Below are 15548 nucleotides of genomic sequence, written 5' to 3' on the forward strand. Positions count from 1 at the left end.
ACTGGATGTTCTCATTTAAGGAACGGATTGCGGCCCTCTGCAGCCTCTGCCCTTCTTGGTTCTGCCATTCGGCACGTGCCTGTGCCGCCATTACAGTCTGAAACATGCGTCTGGTGATACCAGCTGCTGCACCCTGTACGGCAGGTGCATGTCTACCAGAGCTCCTCCTATGAGCAGCACCAGCCACATGCCTGTGTGGCACATCACCAGTCATTACACTGGCAACATGGTGTGTACCCGCACCTTCTCCAGCCACCACACAGTCCTGCTCAGTGCCAACAGACGTTGACTGTCCTTCCTCTATGGGCAACGGTGATGTGGTATGTGTCGGCATCTGAACCATGTGCGGAGATGAAGGGGACATAGGTGGGATGTTAACCAATGGCGCAGCTTCTGCCCGTGACGACCCTGCCTGTGCCTCATGCATATGGTCATCACCGCTAGTATCTGTGGGGACACTAGCATCAGATGGACTGCAGGAGGGGAACGCACCTACAGCACCTGTGGATACAAAGACATACTGTAAGATACATTACACACACGCAGACACACATGCAGACACACACACACACACACAGACACACACACACACACACACACACACACATGCGGAGACACACACACGCTGGCACACACACGCAGACACACACACATGCAGACACATCATGCATGTGATATTGCAGGTGGCATGCAGCATTCCCACACCACAGCTCAGTGAATGCAGGCCAGACATTAATAGTGGTAGTATGCATACTGCCCTGGGGTGCACACTACATCAAGCAGGTGTCATTACAGTAGGCTTGCAGTACACACATTCATGGTAGTTTGCATGCATCACCGTGATACACCGTGTGGCCACAGGCGGGTTAACACTACACATGGCTGGCGTCACTTTGTCATGTACACCACAAACATGTGCGATAACATCTGGACATGTGACAATGGTGTCCCACCACATGCACCACATCAAACTGGACGTCACAGTGCAGTGTTATGTGTACAGGCTACAGATAGAATGCATGTGTAACAAGGATGTCTGTGCAGGTGTGGTTGGTGTGAGCTGTGTACATAGCTGTACAGTGGGGAGTACGGGCACTGTGCCACTGCATGGCAGCAAGACACAGGTATGTTTCTGTGCGATGCGTAACATGGACGCATTGCATTGCCATGTCTGCAACACAGTCATGCTGTTCCACAGCACGTATATGGTAGACATTGGTGGCACCTCCAGTGGCTGCAGACAGGCATTTTGTTTGTCTGGTGTACCACATCAGATGTACAGGGGGTCCACTACAGCTATGATCGCACTATGTGTGGACAGGGTGCAAAGATGACTACCCACTGCAGATGTACTGTGTGGCAACATGCCTGTGGGTATCACCCATGGCCATGTTTGACTGGGTCATGGACATTTGTGTGTGATGGGCATCGTGTACACATCTCTAAGGTGGCCCATGTGACATACACCCGTACTAGTCTGAGGTGTCACATTCCCGAAGGCTATGCAGACATTGTGGATGTCTGCTATGTCATGCATAGGTCATGTCATGGTGTGACAATGTTGCAGACAGAACACCACGTGCATGGGACATGTCATGTGCCATGTCACAACGTGTGCACACAATGCAGGGGCATAGGTCACATTGGTAACACCTGTGTGCTGGCCAGATCACAGCTCACTATGTGGTACTGTGTGCTTACCGCAAAGGCATTCCGATGCATACTACACATGCAGCCATTGTAGAACACCTCCACCATTGTATGCATAGCTGACTGCACATATCACACCGATGGGTTATGTGGTGTCATGCCGGTGTATACTAACGGTTGTATCTACTGTACATGGGTGGCGTGTGTCGGGTGGTGCAACCTGTATACCGTGACTGGAGCAGACCCAGGTGTGCATGTCATACCTGGACACATGGGGAATATCTATACAGTGTAACATGCCTATTACTAGCAACAGTCTCACCTGCGACGGACCCATGTCTGTGCGACACGCCAGAGGTACCTGTATAGGGGCGACACAACAGTATACACATTATCCATTACTGTAGCCACAGTAAGCACTGTGCATGTCACATCATGTACCTGTGTGGTAGCATGTGTTATGCACATGTCTGCAAACATAACGTAGCATACTGTAGTATGCAGCTTGTGTGGCCATATACCTGGCATGTGTTGGTACATTATGTGGTGTACTATGACACCCACACCTACGTCAGTTATCATACACACATGCAAGACTGACTTACCAGGCAGCTCCAGGCTCGTTGGTTGGGAGACACCCACCTCCACGATGGCAGCGAGTGTTTCTGCATGTTGTTCCCTGGGTGTCCCCAGACTGGCCAGGAGCTCCTCCGTGTGTGTGAGTGGGGGCTGGGTTGGTGGCCCACCACCTGTCCCACCTTGTTGTCTGGCGATTGCGGCGGCACGCTGTTTCGCGTGGCGAATTAGGTCTGTGCAGTGTCGGCGGATCTGCTGGTAGGTGCGGTTGTTGCCACCCACGTTGTTCACCCTCCTGCGCATATCCTGCCACAAGTCGTCCCGTTGCTGTGCTTGTTGTGGCACATGGCTGAATAGTATATCGTAGTTGTCGTGGAGCAACGGGATGATCACGTCATCCTCCTGGCGGCTGAAAGCTGGCAGCCGGGAACGTGGCATTATCTGTAAGACATAGTGATGGTGACAGGTCACATTTACACTGCTGTACTGGCATACTGCTGGACATACATTGCTATGACATGTACAACATCTGCACAGTAATCTCTGCGATGCATCATGGCAGTGACACAGCTGACGTGTTGCCGTCACACCATTAAGCAGTGGGTTTCATATCATATCTGTGTGTCATCTCATCACACTGTACACACACCATGTTGATGGTAGCCTGCTGTGGACATGTGTACCTGCCTGCGCCTGTGTTCATATCAGTTGGCATGTGTCCCAATGTAACAACAGTTGTACTGTTCACCTGGATGCTGTGTATATGTCAGTAGGCATCACGTACGCGGCCATTATGAACGTCAGCGGTGGCACTGCACACATACACATGGACACCTGTACATGCATGTGTTGTGCCATGTACATCTACACAGCACTGTATGGGTGTTGGCCAACCTGCCACGGCTCACCTGTATTGCACATGTGATACACATGGGACAATGTGTAACCATGTGACATTTGCAGGAAAGGTCATGCATAGCATGTGCGCACGCACGTTGTCCACACAAACACACAGCACCTGTGACACCACAGGGTGCATCAGTGCCACATTACTGGTGTGGACGGTTGATAGTGCAAGTGCCATTTGTCCATCGCACCATGTAGGACTGTGATAGCACGTGCAGCCTTGCTGAGCAGGGCTGCATGGTATGGCAGGGTATGTCACATACATGGCACTGGGATGTGACCCACCTGGGGGGTACTGATATTGGCAGTGTGGCTGTCATTCCATATGTCATTGCTTATGTGTATATGGACATTACACATGTCTATCAACATGGTGTGGACACTGGCCTTCTGCAAGGTAGGCTGCACGCTGCTTGGTGGGGGTGTGTATGGTGCATGCAGGTATCGCACATCCATGCATACACATTACCCCTGACAGGTGCTATGTGCTGCGATATTGTTCAACACAGTGCTGTATGTGCCCACACACTGCTATCCCATGCACATGGATGTTTGCCTGGCCTGACATGGGTACCACATATGTCTACATCCAGTGCCTGCTGCCACCCCCATGTCAGCTGGTGCACCGCACAGCACCATCCCTCCCACGGGGAGCGTGGTGTTGGGCACAGCATGGGTATCCATGTATGGGGACAGGGATGTTCACACAGCAGGGGCACTGATGGTATCGTCGATCGGACCATACACGTATGACGCACACCTCACACACACAGCCCATTCCGTATGTTGTTCGCAACACTGACACAGCTACACTGCTAGGCCGGGGACATTCCCAGACGTACATACACAGATGCGTGCACATCTGTCTGTGGCATGGGCTAAAATAATGGTGGGGTTCGACACATAACGTGTTTGAGTGTGGCTGGCGCAGACCTTCTGTGCACATGTCTACACAGTAAGCCTGTTCTACAGTAGGCAGCGGTGATGTGCTGTACACATGTCGATTCTGCACATTGTGTTGGTGTCTGTCTGTCCACGGGCCAGTGGAGGGACACACAGGGGTATTAGTGAACATATATGCATGCCACCCTGTACTGCTGTACTGCTAGCTTCTCGGGTGCTACTGTGTCATGGACATGCACACCTTACCCGAACGAGTGGTAGTGGGTTGCCACCCGTACCCATCTCCTCTTGTGGGTTGCTATGATCCAAAACCCTCTTTGTATTGTATGTTCAGGCTATGCACCTGTGTGGTGCATGTGGGCATGAAATGCACTACTGCGTACCTTTGCACCCATTGCAGACCATGTCACACAGGTACACTGGCAGCCATACACTTCACAGCTTGATGACGGTACAACACGTGTTGTACACACATAACACATATCCTGTGGGACATGGTAATATGTACAGGCATGTACAACAGTCACGTACCACTGCTACCCCTACATGACAGATATGCAGTACATGTGTCGGTACAGCAACTGTCACATGTAGTCGTGCAATGCCCCCCTACCTACATGGCGTGGTACTGCCTGTGGGGGATATGCATCTGCATCCATGCTATGGCCATAGCTGACAGTTGTACATCGATATGTGCAACATACCTCCTTTGGTGTTCTCTTGGGTGCATGTCCAACATGGCTCCGCATTGTTTGTGTCTGTCACACAGTCATTGTTATACATGGTTTACATGCCAGCCATGGCGTACTGTGTGTGATTCCATGTACTTCATTGGGATACCGGCATTATACATTATGACGGCGTATTCCAGCCATCACATAGCCTTCCTAGATGACACTGTTAGCCAGCCAGTAGGAGGTGTTCCGCCATCTGCACATAGGTCACACAGTATGAGGGCGGCTGACACCCGTTCTGGGGACAGGGTTCTGACAGCTGTGGATGGGTGTGATGCCGTCGACAACCATGACTGCGCCTGATGGTCACATCTGTATGGGTAACATTCACGACACACACCTACCTTCACGTAGCAACACATCATCCACAACAATGGACATTCCTGCCAGAACAATGTGTGCAGTATGTCTGTATGACCACTGCAGGCACCACTGGTGGCCCCCAGCATGGCAGCCAACAGCACCAGTGTATATCCCGTGGAACCATGGGTTACACCATTCACAACACACCTGTCTCAGATAACCCAGTTGTGGATCACAGTGCAGTTCCACACATCATGTTACACTAGGCATCATGCACTGATATGTTGCGGACGTGTGAACGGCTGTGCAACTCAACATATGCACATGACACATCACCTGGTACAACATGTCTGTCATACCACATGTTATTGTGACCGCCCTGTGATGGCATTATACAGGCTACGTGTACTGGGACATGTGATGGCTCACCGGTATATTCACCCTCTGGGTGTGTGTCTAGCCAAGTGTACGGTAGGCGGTGGCCTGAACACGGGGACACTGTACATTGACCTACTCTGTCACTGCAACTGTTGACTATGCTCATACTGTACTTATACAGGCATGTGGTATCAGACCACTATGACAGTCCTGGTCGACCACACTGCTGTTGCACACATGACCTGCGGACATCTGCCTGGGGTGTGGAGCACACATGTACATCTTCACATGCTATACTGCCTCTGTGGCGGTGTCACATGACTGTCTACAGCAGGGCTGTCACAGGCAGGCACGGCATGCGGTCATGTGGGACAATGCTTGCACCTTCCCCTGTGCTGCACACAAGCAAGGCACACACACTAGTGCACGACTCACATTTATCTGCAGTGCCTGGGACCTGCCTCCATGCTCTGCACAGCACACCTGCAAGTACAGATTGTACACGGATCATACCTCACAAGCACATACCTGGACTGCAACACACACAGGTGAGGGGATCCCACATCACACAATGTTTTGCACACATACTGGATATTTGCTGAACACAATGCATCGTAGGTGCTCCATGTTCAGATACCCATGTTTGTGACCGCTACACACATTGTAACACGCAACACAGTTTACACTGTACACCACAGGTTACATGCTGTCTGTGTTGTCATACTGTACATTGGGCCTCGGACAGCTGCTACTGCCATGTGCTGACAGCAACCCACACTTCCCTAGAGTGAACACCCATGTACCCACACATGCTTGGGCATGCACTCCACCTGGCTGGGTGACACATTACACAACACATACCATACCTACACTACCCTCAGCATGCACAATACCTCCATGTGTCTGGTGTGTTAAACCTGGGGTTATCCCCCCTTTGGTAGATGAACATATATGGTTCACGGCCCTGCTAGCCACACCCTGGACACACACCCATCGCAGCATACATGGTACATGTGTTCTACAGCCGGTACTACTGCCGTGGGCTGACAGGGGTTGTTAATGGCATGGCACCCCGGCAGATGGACAGTCTACATGACTATGCTGCCACATATCACAGTGCACTTCCGTAGCATGTACGCAATGGTAGGGACCATGCTATTCCACACAGAGACATGGCGGTACTGGCCTTTTCACAGACGCCACGGTGGTGGTCATGTTCCATGCACATCTGCTGTATGGGCACATGTGCAGGCTGTTGCACGGTGGGTATATTCACATGTGTGGGGTGCATCACTTGACAGCCATGGTGAGTCATCGTGGTCCATCACATGCTCCAAGGCTAGCTACCTACACATGACTGCCGCACATTGCAGTGTGGGTCCTCAGGCAGTGTGGTGGTATGTCTGTGTTGTTTGGCTACATCCACATTCGATGTCGCGTACAACAGTCACCCAGGCATTGCTGACTGAGATAATGTTGGCAACATGCCAGGCAATGGTGTACCTACCAACAATACACACTCTCACTCACTACAGGGTTGCAATCCATACATGGACATCGTAATGTCCCTGTGGACACATACATGGTACTGCCATGCACACGTTATGTCCTAAGACACTGTCCCGATGTCACCTTCCGAGCTCCCTAGCTGTTATGTCCCGCCAACCTGTTTGGTATGTGTCTCCACACCAGCCCACTGACTTCACTGCTAGCCTGTTGTCGGACATTGTGTACCTTGACCGTCACACTGCCGCATCTATCGCACTACACATGGGTGGCACTGCATTGCACGTGTGGGACTGCATTCGTACACCCATGCCTGGCCCATTCTGTATGGCACTGGGGCACATCCTCACAAACGTGCTTCACACACTCATTGATGACCTCCATGCCTTTACTGGCACCCTTGTTGGGCTTCTGTGTGCCACAGCACGCCACATACACATGCTGGCCACCTGTCATACCATTGCATGGGTGTTTGGTGTACAGAGGTCAACAGTTCAGACATTGTCCTCAGATTGGCCTTCAGCACCATTCCACATTCTGGTATTGGCAATGTACACATCCACCGTCACATCGTACCCTGTGTCTCCGGATGTTAGGCTGTATGACTCCTGGGCAGGACACACAGTGGTGCCAGCATATCATGCTACCTACTACATGTCAGGTACATGTGGCATTACACAGTCCTCAGTCATGGGGCCCCTCATGTTCACTATTTGCTTACATACACAACATGCTGTCACAGAGTACTGTCCATGCCTAGATATCCCACATCTACATACCTGGCACCATTATAGCTCCAACAGCTCATACAGATAGCAACTGTACGGGTGTCGGTGTGGCAGATACATCATGTGGGTGTCATGGCATCAGGATGCATGACACATGGTGCATACACATCACCTTTGCATGGCAACATTCATCCACTGAGTATCACATGGATACTGTCCCCGTACATGCATATCAGATTGTACATGGTTGCTGTACACACACATGCCCCACATGGTGCTGTGGTTGCCATATTCCACTGTAGCATGGGTACACATCTGCAGGGCCACACCTATCTGTACTGTGTATGTTGCTGGTACATAGGTAGCCATTGTACCTGTGGCATACACACATCTACACACGGGCAGGGTTACAATACCACATTCGTGGTGTACCTTCCACGACGGCTACGACTTTACATGGCACAGCATTATCATGCCATGATGTGTGCCAGGCTCAGACAGTTTACATATGCGGCTGACTGACGGGTAACACATCTGTACACATCTGCATACCACATACACAGGGGTGTCTTCTGCTCTGACATGGACCATGTCCTCCACATTACTGATGCATGTAGTACTCATACATGGCAATTGCAGTGGGCAGTGTGAATGCACCAGTCATGGATATGTGCACACATGCCACATTGCATGGGCTGGGCTTCTGTGCTACTTACGCAGACACGACACACACCATGCTGAGGAACATAGGTCCTGTGCACATCCCACAGGGACACACAGTGGCACTGTTCATGTGATAGCTCCCTTGCTATTTGAGTGACACGTAGTCATGGTACCACCACAGCAGCAGTACTGTGTAGACATGCAGTTGACACCCACCTCTTCTGTTCACTGGACACTACCATGGGGAGGTGACACTACTGTGTCCACTGCACATGTGTTTACACATGGACCTGCCGGACTTCATTGTTGCCCACATTGCACCTGCTACAGATCGTTTATCCATGGTTACTTGGTGTTCCTTCCATTTCGGATGGCTATTATGCTACTACTCTGTCCCATATGTACAGGCCATACATATCCTGTTATTGTACATACCAATAGGCCATAACTCCATTATGCATGATATGCCTGTGATACTGTGTATGATGTCTGTCATATCCACCATGACAGCTTTACATTACACATAGTTGACATAGTATCCCCTACTGCAAGGCATACGTGCACGTCGTGCGCACATTACGTATGACATCGACGGTATATGCCCATACACATGTGTGCTGTGACAGTATACATACATGTCCTATCCCCTGCTATGGCACGTCCTTGTTGGGCATCCACTGCCAGCATCGGCGTGTGGTGTGGCATTGTTCTGTGTTCTGCCCCCCTGTGGCAGCCCTTGTGTTATCCCGGCTGTGTACATGATGTCCCACTGCTGTGCACACGGTGTCCACAGTCATTGGTATGCTCAGCAGGATAGCACTACATAACCACCTTTCACCACTCTCTGCATTATGTACAAGTATCCTTACTTACAAACACCGTTCACATACAGTGCAGCTTCATACACATCATGCGTTACACACCCGTACATATCGTGGGTTCTACATACCTTTCTGTGTTTCCTTCCGTTTTCGTTACTTGTCTCGCTATTGCGTTTTCTCACTATATCCGTTTGTAGGTTGTAGTTCGGTATGAGCATACGGTTTGAATATCCCGGGAGTCATCCTTATATCCGTCGTTACCTGCAACATGTGGGTTCATCACACCAATGGCTGTTCCTCAGTGTGTACTTCTGCGCATATCACCTGTGCATCTACTCCATTCGTACATTACGCGTCGTAACTAGGGCATGGTTGCATTCCTCACCTGGGCGTTGGTTATTTCCCTACCTTCGTGGGGATGGTCTGTATTGTGTTATGTTATGTGTAACTGCAGCCACTATGTGTGGCGTCGGGTACATTTCGCACTGGTGTTAGCCGTGGATTGTGTGTGTTGGGTATGGTATTCTGTTCGACATGTGGGTGTCCCTGTCCTGACGGCGTATGTTGATGGCGTCTTGCATTCGGATGTGTAACATAGCTGTTGTATTCCTTTAAACAACGGATGCAAGTATGCATCCGCTGTTGATAGTGTTTCCCACGCGAGGTGTTGCGGTTATGCAGCTGTCATTGACTGCCTGTATGTTTGTGCTGCTATTACGGCTTGTATCCCTTTGATATGTGCGATGGGGAATATCGGAGGTTGTAGGTGACGGATACGGGTTGTGGGCCTTGCATCTCTACATACACGGTATGCTTGTCTGTGTGCTCCATCCCTGCCTGGGAAGTTGGCAGTTACTTGTCTGTTGTTCTGGGAGTGTAGGTAGTGTTGTTGTCATGTGGTGTTGGTATCGCCTGCGTGTGTGCTTCCTGCATGTATTCCTCCGTCACATCGGTGGTATATCTGCGGTTGTTTGTACGTGACGACTATCCATTGTCATTCTGTCCCGGATATTTACAGTCATTGTGGTCCTGTACTTTGTACGGCCTATTTGCTAGTGGTTGCCACCTCTTCAGGTGGCGATTGCTTGTTTGACACTTGTGGAACACACAGCGGTGTTTACGGGCCGATACGTGGCCACGATCAGTACCGGGGTAGCATATGCGTATTTCCGCGGTACATAGCTATTGCTGTGTGACTTTGCCGACGTATCGTTTTGCAATTAGCATATCGGTGTCATACATACGGTCAGGTTTTCTACATACGTCATTTCCATTTCACGTTGGCTATATTCCTGTGGTACATTCTGGGACATTTTCACTTTGCATCGTTATACGTCGCCACACGCCTAGCCAGGGAGGGGCTCTCAGTACTACTTTGGGAGTACTGGTGTACATACGCCTGTGGTTCCTATACTGTATGCCTACACATGTTGTTCCACTCCGCCTGTCACATGGCACCAACATACACATTTTACAGTGGCACACACATTACACTCTCACAGCGGAACACACAGCACCGTCACCGCACACGTGCACATACTGCGGCAGTCACAGGGATGGTTGCACACAGTACCTGCGTGGCCCGCATCACCGGTGGAAGTGTCTACCTCCACCCTCATATCATCATAGTATTACCCGCACATGTACTGTTACTGTACTGTGGCCTGGCGATCATCCCGACTCGCGGTTATGCATTTCGATATGTTGAGCTTTCCATGGGTGGCGGTTTCCTGTTCTGTTAAACCTCCCGGATGCTCGGGTTGTAGTTCACTATGTTTACTATGTACAGATATCATGTGTTACTTGTCTGTCACCTTGCATCCCTCTCATTCCCTGTCTTACCTGTTGTACTTTATATGTATATGTGTACATATATTTCTATGTGTGTGGTTATATCTATCTCCATATCTGTATATGCACATATGTACATGTCTATATGTATACACCTTGCAGCGAACATGGCAGCATACAGCAACGCCGTCTGCTGTAGGACCCACGTACGGTTCAGGTGTTGGCATTCCATGCTCCGCTAGCTGTTGGGTGTGCAGTGTTTGGGTGCTGCCTATGTTGGAGTCACACATGGGGCCACCCATACGGTACACTTTACGGGTGGCCATGTTTGTGTGCCGTCCATTTCACTGTGTGTGCAGGTAGGGAGGTGTCAGTCCATGGGGCCTACGCTGTCAGAGTATGTGCTATACGTTCCCTCTTTGCCAGGGCATAGGCATATTGGGTACGCCTCCGTCTGCCTACTGGGGCTGGCACAGTGTGTTCATGGTCCTGAACCCTCTGTGCCTGTACTGGCCTTGGCAGTTGTGGTGGGCTTTGTGGCCCTTCACCATTATGTCCCTGCAGCAGCTGCTTCCGCAGGATCATATTATGTAGCATGGCACATACTATGAATATGTGGGCACATGTGCCTGGAGAGTACTGCAGGGCTCCACCGGATGTATCCAAGCACCGGAACCGCGATTTCAGCATCCCAAACACACGCTCTATGATTATTCTGGTTTGTGCGTGTGCCTCATTATGGCGTTCTTGCATGTGTGTGTGTGCATTTCTGATGGGAGTCATCATCCACGGCTCCAGTGCATAGCCAGCATCCCCCACAAGGTGGCCTTGTGTGATGTCCCCCCTGGCGAATACCTGATACAGCTGTGAGGCATGCCAGATATGGGAGTCGTGGTAGCTTCCAGGGCTGCCAGCACACACATCCATGATAATGCCCTGCGCATTGCACACGACCTGGCAATTGATGGAGGGAATCCCTTGCGGTTTATGTAGCGTCTACCCTGCTCCCCAGGTGGTGACTTGATTTGTATGTGCGTACAGTCTATCGCACCCAGTACCTCCGGGTATTGTGCCACACGGTGGAAGTGGCGCATATTGCTAGCCAACTCCTCCTGAGATCTGGGAAGTATATATGCTCATTGGCATGTGGTAACATGGCATCCAGAAACTGGTGTAGTACCCTGGATGCTGATGCCTGTGAGATACCCATTATATCCCCAGTTGGCCTTTGAAAGGTACCTGTGGCCAGTATTCGCAAGCTTACACATACCTTTGTGTCCACTGGGATGGGCTCCCCTCTGTTGTTTCTTGTTCTCAGGCGTGGCTGGCACAGCTCCGCTATTTGCTGTAGAGTGTCCCTATCCACCCTGTAACGCTCTACTATCTCCAGGTCTTGTAGCCCCTGGTAGGTAACCCTTGGTCTGAACACTCTCCTTCTCCTCTGAGGCCTACGGTAGTTGTCGGCACCCTCCTCCACAACTCCGTCTGTCTCTAACACATGCTGATGGATCACGGCCACAGCGGCACCCAACATGTACAATTTAAAAGTTCCCTGTGTGTTTACACCCTAGAGTGCGGCGTTTGGGAATACACGGCTGTGTGTTGTGTGCATTCACACTTTATATTGTTGTGCTGTACACCTGGTGATGTCATAGGGTGTGTCTGTGTGGCCGTATCTGTGGATTATCTTCCGTGTTTTACCCTTGGCACTGCAGCGCTGTTGCCTTTGGTGTTGCATTACTCTTGCCTGCATTGTATTAGCTTTCGACCTTACCTTACTGTTTCTGAATGTTGCGCCTACTATTTCCTGGCTTGCATCCTGCAGAGCCCTGTCATCTGTGGTTTCTGGGACACGGCATATCGTGTGTTTTGTCTGCCGCCACCGTTATGCTGCCTGTCTACTTGGCTCTGCTGTATCGGTTATGCACTCTTTGCACTCTGCTACCTACCCTACTTTCTTTGCATTCATATGCCTCCCCTATCCCGTTTTGCAGGTTTCTGCATGCAGAGTTGTCAGCTGCCGCCAATTGGCATTCGTGGGTTGGTTGGTGTTGATTGGTCATTACTACTCCAATTTCACTGCTTCCGCATTTCCTCAAATTATCAGCATCACCTTCCTGTATCCGTTATTGTTGACGGGGCGGGCGTCACATGACTGGGTTAAGGGAACGTAGTCATCCTCGTGCATGTGCATCTCTGCGCGCATTGTGTGCTCTCAGCTCAACTATTTCCCCACATGCCAGTCCTGATGCTGTGATGTGCGATGTACAGCCCATGTTTGCTGGGCTCCAATGTACTTCCTCCTACAGTGGCACACCCCTCTGCGATTGACATATATTCCCTGAGCCACTACTCGGTGTATTACCGCTGCACCGTTTGGTCCAGCCTTACGCCGGCGGGGGTTTTGCGATTCAGTATCATCTGCCTCATTTGCATGGCATTGACTACTAATTCATAGTTACCGCGCCGAACACTGCCGCGACTCCTTGGCAACCCTTGCACCGTGGATGTGGCTTTCCATGCATACCATGGTGTATTGTGTCTTTGAAGCTGATGTGTATTACACTGCTCTTTTATGACATTGTCATATTATGTCATTGTTTCGCACCTTCCGCGGACATGTCCTGGGGTTCTGCTGTGTGTTTCTGTGGACATACCATTTATGTCATTGTTTACGTGTTGTGCATGTTTTCTTTGGACATTCTCTGTGTCTTTCGCCATTGGCATGTGGCAACTGTGTGATACCTGACGTTGACAGCATTCCGTTACTCCTATGTCATGTTTGGGTAAATGTAAACCGTTTTTTTTGGTTTACATTGCCATGCCCTTATGCTATGCCTGCGCCACTTCGTGGATCGCTATATGCCTTCATTTGCATGGTGCAACACCGCACATGGGGTGTTTAACATACCTACGCCGGAGGCGGCGCAAATCCGGCGCACGCCGGTAGTGCACGTGGATTTGGATCATACCTGAATCGCTCGACGGCCATATCTGGCATTGTAACGCCTACGCTATGCGTGTGCCTGGTGCAAGGTTCATGAATCCCGGGGAAAGTGAAATTCAGTAGGTTTGCTATAGTGTTAATTGCAAAAATTAATGTATTTCAAAAAGCTTTCATTTTTATACAGTCCTACTGGGATAGTTTCAAAAGATAAAATCTTTGTTAACTTTACATGGAACAAACTTTTTATTTTTCACTAGATGAAGTGTTTTTAAACATAGGGACCCAATATTCCAGGGTGGTCTTATTATTCCCAGTTTAATACCTTACCATTCCATTACATAACTTTTGCTAATAATTGAACACATTCACTTTCAGAAATCTGATATACGACTACAGATTATGGTATTAAGAGCTGATATTATTCTATCAAATTTAAATATTAGCTTACTGTCATTTTGACTTCTGGGTTATTCCCTTGATTGTATTTATAAACTACCTATACTTATTATTGACCCATTTAAGCCTTTCCAATTCCTTAGCTTTCACCAGTAGTTTAATCTATGATTGAGATTCAAAAAACTCCATGTAGGTTTTGTGCACAGCTTACACAGTGCATTTGAGTATGCAATAATGCTCATTGCAGTTTCACAACATGAATACTAATGATTCATGGCACGTGTAAAGAAGGTTTCATGGCTTTCATGGCCAGTGTTGCTGGCTGCAAACCTTGCACATTGAATGTGAATCATTCTACACAACCTTTTAGTGCAATAAATGTGGTCAAACACGAAACTAATGAGGGGGACAAAAGGCCAGCATGCATTTTCTGAAGGATATAAAGTGCAAAGCAGAAATGTATGTTATTATATATTGACTTCAATCTTCAGTGATTTCACAATAAGCCACATATTTTATAAGGAACAGGCCAAAAATATGATGCAGATATCTGGACATTCTGCAAAACTCTGGACAGTCTCCCTTTTGTGTTTTAATTTCTTTTTTATTTCTTTTTTTTTTGCCAGTGTTTGTGTAATCTGCTACTTGGTATAAACTTGTTTAGCTGTGCTCACTTGGTTTGAGTGAAATGCAGCAGTGCACAAACTGGAGGAAGGAACCATCCATGTTGTAGAAAGGATCCAAACAGCCATACATATAAACTGGATGCATTCAATTAATAATATTGTGTATTTTGCAAACACAGTAAGCGCCATTGCACTACGATTTACAGAAAGAACCTTACAATAATTGCTCAGATAGCAGATATCATCTCACTAATCAAATGGCAGCAGGTGTTAAGTGTAGGTGTGGAGTGCAGATGGTCCCTGGTTCTAGTGCAGTGTGTGCAAATTCTGTTTTACTGTTGTGAAATTGCAGATTATAGCAATGAAGTGCAACATACACAACTGTTTTCTCAACCTTCTTGTGGTAACAGCAGTAAGTGTAGGAGAACCGTATACATGATACATTTGATTAGCACATTTACACAAGTGCCTGTTCACCTAATAATCTAAAAATTGCATTGTTCGTCACTGTTGCACCTCACTTACTATTGTGCAAACATAGTGCCTGCCAGTGCGCATTCTTACCTACTGTGTTTGCACGATGGTAAGTGACGTGCAACATTTTCAAATGTTGCAAAACT

This window comes from Protopterus annectens, chromosome 8.part0 (assembly GCF_019279795.1).
Source record: "Protopterus annectens isolate FY-2018-M chromosome 8.part0, PAN1.0, whole genome shotgun sequence".
NCBI lineage: Eukaryota > Metazoa > Chordata > Ceratodontiformes > Protopteridae > Protopterus > Protopterus annectens.